Raw genomic sequence first — 8265 nt, 5'->3', positions numbered from 1 at the left:
TTCTCACCAAAGACAACCGGCAACGCTACAAACAAAAGAAATACAGAGATTAGACCTTAATTAGCATTTATCTAAGTCACTAGATAGAAGAACTCCCATCAACTGTACCACTTGTGCTTATCAAGCAGATTACCAATCGAATGCCAAAATTAATCTCTTATGATGAAAATGCAGAATAACACATATACAGATAGAATCACTGGAAAGGGACTTGAAAGGCACATTTAGCTAGCTATAAGCATTTCATAAAAAAATGTCTTGAAAGCCCTGCTTGAGTTTTATTCTATTTCTTTGCAAGTTCTTCTCTTCCTTATTCCCTTTGAATAAACTTGATCAAATACAGTATATAAATCACAATCACTTACAGGATTGTAGGTCACTAGAGACTACATAAATTTTCCATATAATGCATTGGAAAATTTTCTTTTCGATGCATTAAGAGACAAAGGGAGAGATAGTAGGAGCATCATGATAGTATATTAGTATATGTAGGTTTAAAGCAAAACACATGATCAAAAGAAATCAACAATCAAGCAAGTTAAGTTCCCCAGAATTTCAGTACACAAATACCACAAAACTCTAGATTCTAATTTCTACAGATCAAATGTTTCCATTTATTCTTGCCACACAATTACACAAACAAGAAATCCTAAAGCCAAAGAGTATAGCTTCCAACTAAACATTTCAATCAATAAAACAACAACACCGCCTCAAACATAAATCAGGTTGAATTAGACTCTCCGACAGAAACCAAATAAGTGAAGATTAAAATGCCGACAACATACTAAAATAAATAGTAACTCAACTAAGCCGATGAATCAAGGCACTTCCCCAATTTCTAATTTGCTAGATGTGTCGAATTTAGATATGCAGAAATCAAATTGAGTGATGCATAAACTAGCAACAAAATATGAGAAAAAGCAACATTCCATCAAAGAGTTAATGGATGCAAAAACGCTGTTAAGGAGTAGTTATCTCAAGCGTCCATCCACATCAAATCTGGATAATGATATCATTACTATGAAATGGTAAAATCTGTATCAAGAAAGAAATTGATTATTCAACATCTTCATTACTACGAGATTTTCCAGTATAACATGAAATGCCCTCGTCATCAACTACAACCATTTTTCACAGCATTACAGCCTGCTGTTGGATATTAGAATTTCAGATATTCATTTAGTGAGTTGAGATTTGAACCTGAAAAATTTCGTGCATGGCTTCAATTTGCTTCCTATCCACTTGATAAGGAGTCCATTTCTGTTGCAAGACATTAATTACTTTTTCTCAGTTTCCTAACATTATTCATTTGATGTTTTGGTATGTCACTTGAGCAGTATCTAAAACTGCATACTACATGAGATAATAAATACAATCCATAATATCAATTTACTTAAAATCTTCCACATTAAATGTGTACAAATTTTAAATAATTTAACCGGTAGATCTCATTGATTTCTCAACTGAATAATCATTCACATTAAACAGATCGAGAAATTCTTTCTTCACATATTTCCTCCACAACCACGCGGGAAATCACGAATTTCCAGATCTTCTGAGCAATTAACATACTACAAATCTTAAAAATCCAGGTAGGAAAAGAGAATAGACATTTATTCGAGATTCAAGCGCTAATACCTGGCTTAGATTTCTTAAAACCGCCGTTAGCAAATTCAGCTCTGCCTCTTTTGCGATTATCCATAGCTCAGAGATCAAAATCACACCGAATGAACCACAAAAACAACTGAAACAAGATGCTCCAGAAACCAATAATCCAGTTAATTCGCGAAAATGTGAAGTTCTGAGAGGTGAATTGCGATATAGAGTAGATAAAGAGAAGAAAAGAACACAATAATTGATTTGTCGAGCTCCACTGAAACAGTGAAGCTAGGGTTTTTTTTATTGAAGCTAGAGAGAGGGATGGAGGGAATCACAGAGCGTCACTTCATTTTATGTGATGAGCAAAAATCGATGACTGTTGCGATGTCACGTGCTCTCCGATTCACCTTAGAAGTTGCGTGCGTGCATACGGAAGTTTTTAATGGGCTTTTTTCGGAATGGGCTCATTGTTGTCACAGATTGCCCGGCCCAGATCCTCAATAAGGTAAGGCTTCAAATTTTGATAATTTGGAAATTTTATGTTGTCGAACCCTTTTTTTTAGTAAGTTACAAGTGAGGCCTCTCTTAGACAGGACCATCGCCACGTCACATTTAATTTAGAGTAAAGTACTATTTTGATCCTAAACATATAGCCGAAATACGATTTTGGTCCAAAATATCCACTTTTAAAAATCGAGTCCTAACAAATGAAAACGTCGCCGAATCGGTCCTTTTTTAACGGTTCCGTAAAAAACTTACGGTCAACCGTATATTAGTGAAATTTTGACTTAATTAACATACTAAAATATAATTAATTAAATAAAATTTAAAAAAATTAAAACATACGACTTCCACCCTCTCTTCTTCTCATCCATCTCTCTCATGTCCTTCCTTCTTCCCCAAATCGTACTCTCTGTCGCCGGCATCTCACCGGCAGCCGGAGTCCTGTGGCTTCAATTTATTATGACTATTGAATGACGAAGCCTATCAGCAGGCCAAGACAAATTAGAAGCAGCATCAATTGAAGTCTTGTAAACCTGCGTTTTCCGGTATGAAGCTCTTTCCATATACTTCACCCTTTTTTTGTTTCTCAATTCTCACATATTATTAGAGCTAGTTAGTTAGTTAGTTAGATGTAAGCCTATATAAGGCATAGCTTGGTGTAGTATGAAAACAACAATTCACAATGTAGTCAATAAAGATTTTTTATTCTCTCCATCTCTTCTTCTTCTTCCCATGCAACAAAAACCGGGTAGTTTTCCTCTGTAAATATATAAATATGTTCTTCATCTCCTTCCATGGAGTTCTATCATTCTTCATCCATCTCTTCACATTTCACCTCTGATTTTCACCATGATCGGTTTGATAAAACTTGACATGGTATCAGAGTAAACATCTTCCGCTGCGTGCTTCATCTCCGCCGCATCCGACTTCGACTGAGTTCTTCAAAAAAAAAATTTGGATCCGCAATTTCTTCTCACCGATTGAATTCGGTTCTTATCTTCTCAAATCACCGATTGAATTCAGTTGTTTTTTCTCTATCGCCGATTGAATTCGGCTTTCTCATAGTTTTTCTCAAGTGAATCTCTGTATTCACGATCTATTTCAGTTTTTCTCAAGTGAATCTCTGTGTTCACGATTTGTTTCGGAAGTGAATCTCCGTGTTCACGATCTGTTTCATTTTTTTTCTCTTCTCAAGTGAATCTCCGTGTTCACGGTCAGTTTCATTTTTTTTTCTCTTCTCAAGTGAATCTCCGTGTTCACGATATATTTCTTCTCATTTTGAATCGGTTCGATCTTTCTCTCTTTGGCGTTTGATTTCAGCCGATCTATTTTTTTTCTTCTTCGATTGTATCGGATATTTCCAAGGTTTGATTCGGTTCTGTGGAGATTAGGATGTGGTGTTGTTCAAGTCAAGTAGAGTGAAGTTCACGTCCAGTAAAGTGAAGTTGCAATAGAGTGAAGTTGCCAATGCAGTAGAGAGAAGTTGCTAATGTTGTAGAGTGAAAATTGGTGGTGTGAGCCTCCTGTGTTGGAAAGGGCAGCACTATTGCGTGTGGTTGAGATGTTGAACATGGCTTGATCAAGCCGGCCGATGATGGCTTGATCAAGGGCTTGATCAAGCAGGTCGATGATGGCTTGATCAGGGGATGGAAAGTTGATAAGCTCAAGTTGTTGCCAATCTTATTGTGAATCTTTATGCTATGGATGTTGTTCTAGGAAGCAATGCTCGATATCAATAATATGCTCAAGATGGAATGTAATTAGGATTTAGTTAGAATAAGATTGAGATGGTTGTAGTTCTTCTTCTTTTGTTGTTTGTTGTCAAGATGGTAGCAATTGTCTTGCTTCCATCTTGAGGGGAGCTATTAGAGTTAGTTAGTTAGTTAGTTAGTTAGTTAGTTAGATGTAAGCCTATATAAGGCATAGCTTGGTGTAGTATGAAAACAACAATTCACAATGTAGTCAATAAAGATTTTCGATTCTCTCCATCTCTTCTTCTTCTTCCCATGCAACAGAAACCGGCAGTTTTCCTCTGTAAATATTGTAAATATATTCTTCATCTCCTTCCATGGAGTTCTATCATTTCTTCATCCATCTCTGCACATTTGACCTCTGATTTTCACCATGATCGGTTTGAAAAAACTTGACACATATCTGCTCCGTTTTTCAAGAGTATCACTCTTACTTCTCTTTCTGTAGTTGCAGTAGTCAATTTTATTATCCCATTTTTTATACGGATCAATTTTTTAAATCGATTCAAGACTTATTAGTGACTATTTTATTTACTATTCCCAGCCTTGAGGACCCTCCTTCGCGAGCTCCGGCGAGGTGATGACGACGCTGAACTTGTTGCCGAGCTTGAGGGAGTAGATGGGCCCATGCGATTGGGCGTTTCCGAGCTTGAGGGAGTAGATGGGGCCGTGCGAATGGGCGAGGCCGGCGAAGTAGGTGTGGAGCTCGGGTCGAGGGAGAGGAGGTTGCAGATGAGGGGAAGAGAGAAAGAGGGAGAGGGAGAGGGAGAGAGAGAGAGATCGATTTGGGGAAGAAGGAAGGAGAGGGGAGAGATGGAAGGGGAAGAAGAGAAAAAAGATTGAGAAATTAAGATAAATTTTTACTTTATTTTTAAGTATTAGCTACAGTAATCAAAATCATCTAATACGGTCAAAATTTACTAATTTACGGTTGACCGTCAGTTTTTGACGGAACCGTTAAAAAAGGACCGATTCGGCGACATTTTTCATTTATTTAGGACTTGATTTTCAAAAAGTCAATGTTTTGGACCAAAATCGTATTTCGACCATATGTTTTAGAACCAAAATAGTGTACTTTACTCTTTAATTTACACCATTCATAATTTTACTTTTGAATTGAAAAATGAGAAAATATATAATACGAAGCAATTTGGAACTTTTTATACTAACATAATATAATGATAATTAATACTTTTTGTTAACTATACATGTAAAGAGTTGACAATGTTTAAAGATAGAGGAGGGCATACTTCATTAAACTGGAATGCGAATGAATTTTTTGTATCAATATTAAAAAATGGTGAAATATATCAATATTAAAAAAATGGTAAAATATCTTGTATGAACAATGTGATTGCTTTGCTCCACTCCCTCGTTGAACTGGACCTAGCTGCACTAAGGCCTCATTTGATTGTTTTGAAAGATTTTAACATACATTCGTGTAAAGATCATTTTTCACGCAAATTGGGATTGAAATTTAGTCATTGTTTAGGGTCCAGTCATTATTTCCATGTTTGGTTGGAATTTTAAGCCCAACAAAAGTGGGCTATGTGGTGATTTGTCCATTACAGGGTTCGTGTGTTAGTTTGCAGAAGATTGTATTTATACCCGTGACTTCAATTTGGTTTTGCTACTAAATGTAAATTTTATATATGGTATAAACTCTAAACTTCAAAATAAAGTGTAAACTTTTAAGATTTTAATGTCTAACACAATATCAACAGTTGACTCTGTGTTGACATTTTGTATTGTTATTATTTTGCCATCTATTGACATTTTCTAACAGTCAAAATCATTGTTTGAAGTTTGTACAGTATTTAGAGTTTGCATTTGATTACATCTCATAGTCCACCAGCGCAATCCAAACCAAAAACACTGATGATGTTTTAGATGAAGAATTCTACAATCACTGCCTCATTTTTCTATTATGTACACACAAACATGAGTGATAAATCCTGCGACCATCACTCGTCATGTTTGTGAGTGTAGTACGATGATATAGTAGGAAAGTAGTAGGAAGGCGGAAGCTATACCACAGTGATGTGGAAAAGTGTATTCAAGAATGTACTGTTAGCTACTTAGCTAACAAGAGAATGGGATGGCTAAGAGCATCCACAATGGCACCCGTTCCGGCGGACGTCCGCCATTGTGCAAAGGTGACGCTGATACGGACGTCCGCGGCGTTCCCGGGACGTCCTTGGCGACGTCCTTGCAGACGTCCGCCATTGCGTTGACCCCACGGACGTCCCGATTATTTTTTTATTATTTTTTTCAAAAATTCTATAAATACGGCTCGTTGAATTTCATTTCTTTCTCCTCACTTGTATTAACAAGTATCTTTCTCTCTCTAAATACTTTTCTTTCGAAGATAAATGGAGCACCACGATAGTGATTCCCCCGCCACGAGCGAGCCACAGGGACCGATCTTTCCCGTTGGCGGAAGTACCTCAATGTCCGCCGCGATGTCCGGAATGGCGGGGATGATGCCCCAACCCCAAATGACGGCGGGGATGATGCCCGGATACTACAACATGTACCCGCCTTAGTATGGGATGATGCCCCAAATGCCCGGGGCGAGTGCCGGAATGACCCCAATGTCGGGGATGATGCACGGAATACCGGGGATGATGCCGCCCCAGATGCCCGGGATGATGATGCCGGGGATGATGCAGGGCTCGCCTGTCGCTGCGGGGGAGTATGCAGGGGTTTCCCCAATCACCAGTGGACAATGTCTATCGCCCCTATATGGATTTACTGTCGACGGCAACCCCCCGAGTACTCTTCTCGAGACTCAGTTCACTGGCATCGAGACTTTCTCGATGGAGGAGTTGGGGCTATCTCCGATCCGGGATTCTTCCACAGACGCACCAACGGCAACAGGGAGGGGGAGGGACAGGGAGAGGGAGGGGCATGGGACGAGGCACTACCTTGCCTGCGGCGGGGTACAATGGTGAGGCGGGGGCCGCTGAGGTGGGGGGAGGGATCCAGCGGGAAAAAGAGGACCATCTGGAGCACAGAGGAGTGCATCGCGCTTGCGAAGGCGTGGATCACTATAGTGGATGATCCATATATCGGGGCTAACCAGCATATCGACAGGATGTGGTGGCGCATTAGCCAAATCTACCTCCAATTCAAACCTCAAGGGGGAAGCCTCACAACGGAGAGCAATGCCGAAAACAGTGGGAGCGGCTGAAGAGATAGCTCAGCCGATTCGCTTGCATTTACACAAACAACCTCCACTCGGCAACCAGCGGCATGTCTGCCGAGGATGTGAAGCTTCTGTCTCACCATCAGTTCAAAGACGCTGCGGCGGGCTTCGGGGAATTCAAATATTGAGATGTGTATCTTGTGGTGCAAACTTCGGCCAAGTTTACTGCCGGTGTTGAATCTGGCTTGCCGAAGCAGACGAAGATCAGTGCCTCCGGGGATTACAGTAGCAGTGCTGGTTCCCACGAACTCCCCCCCCCCCACCGAGGCAGAGTTCCCGACACCTTCATCGTCGGCCCGCCGCCGTCGCCCGGTGGGGCAAAAGTCTGCGGCGCGGATGGCGAGTGGAAGCGCCAGCGGGTCCGCCGAGGCCCAATCGGCAGCTCCTACCCAAAATGATCCCGAGCTCCCCTCACTCGCCCGTGTCGCGCAACATGAAACCCTGTTACGTGCAATGGTTGAATGGCGGACATCGACCGATCGCCATTATAGGTCGTCGCTGAAGGATATCATCAACAGTATGCGGCGCGATTTGGGGTTGGGAGACATGGCGGAGAGTGGCGAAGAGGGGACTACCGGCGGGGACGACGAGGGTACTGGCGGCGGAGAATTCGACGAGTGAGACGGCTTGTTTTTTTTAACTATGTAATTTTTTTAATAATTATGTATGTTTTTTTGTACTATGTATGTTTTTTTAAAATAAAGTGGTTGTAATTTCTCTGTATTTGTGTCGAAATTTTAATTCCGTAAATTGTTTAATTCCGTAAATTGTTTAATTTGGTGAATTTGTGAATTTTTATTATTGTGGGAAGTCCGTCGGGATGTCTGCCACTGTGCAGTGAGATGTTCTTATGACGTGGCAGTGCAATGAGAAGTTCTTATGACGTGCCATGATGTGTTTTTGGGATGTCCGTTGGGACATCCGCAACACTGTTGGATGCCGCCGATTTCATAGACCTCGGAACAGTGTCAATTTCACACGTTTTCATACATTTTACACACGGGCAAGTAAGAAGTCAAATATTGTTCGAAATACTTCGAATAATAATTGATTAATGCCGCGGGAAAAGAAAATGATTAAATCAAACAAATTTATGTAGCTATTCGTTCAATCCATTGATAATGATGGGCACTCCTATGTTTGTTAGTATCTCACAATTTATAAATAAACCGGTTTTATTTTATTAAACCATTTTTAGTTGTA

This window comes from Salvia splendens, chromosome 16, assembly GCF_004379255.2.
Source record: "Salvia splendens isolate huo1 chromosome 16, SspV2, whole genome shotgun sequence".
NCBI lineage: Eukaryota > Viridiplantae > Streptophyta > Magnoliopsida > Lamiales > Lamiaceae > Salvia > Salvia splendens.
This window is presented reverse-complemented; position numbering follows the sequence as displayed.